Raw genomic sequence first — 242 nt, 5'->3', positions numbered from 1 at the left:
TGGTCTCTTTAGGGTATATTCCCAGTAGTGGAATTGCTGGGTCAAATGGTATCTCTATTTGCAACTTTTTGAGAAAGCGCCACAATGCTTTCCACATGTCCTTGTTTTTAAGGTGAGCTCTTCGTCTCCATTTTGGTGACTGGGTGACACGGCAGGAATCTAAGATGGGTGCGCTTGTTTTGGTTGAGGATTGGGTGGAATGTCTGGTTGGTCTGTGATTTAAGTCTCTTGTTTAGTGTCAA

Source organism: Elephantulus edwardii, unplaced genomic scaffold, assembly GCF_000299155.1.
Source record: "Elephantulus edwardii isolate Elephantulus edwardi_28Jun2011 unplaced genomic scaffold, EleEdw1.0 scaffold00131, whole genome shotgun sequence".
NCBI classification, from domain to species: Eukaryota; Metazoa; Chordata; class Mammalia; order Macroscelidea; family Macroscelididae; genus Elephantulus; species Elephantulus edwardii.
The sequence above is the reverse complement of the archived record's forward strand: the minus strand, read 5'-3'. Positions refer to the sequence as shown.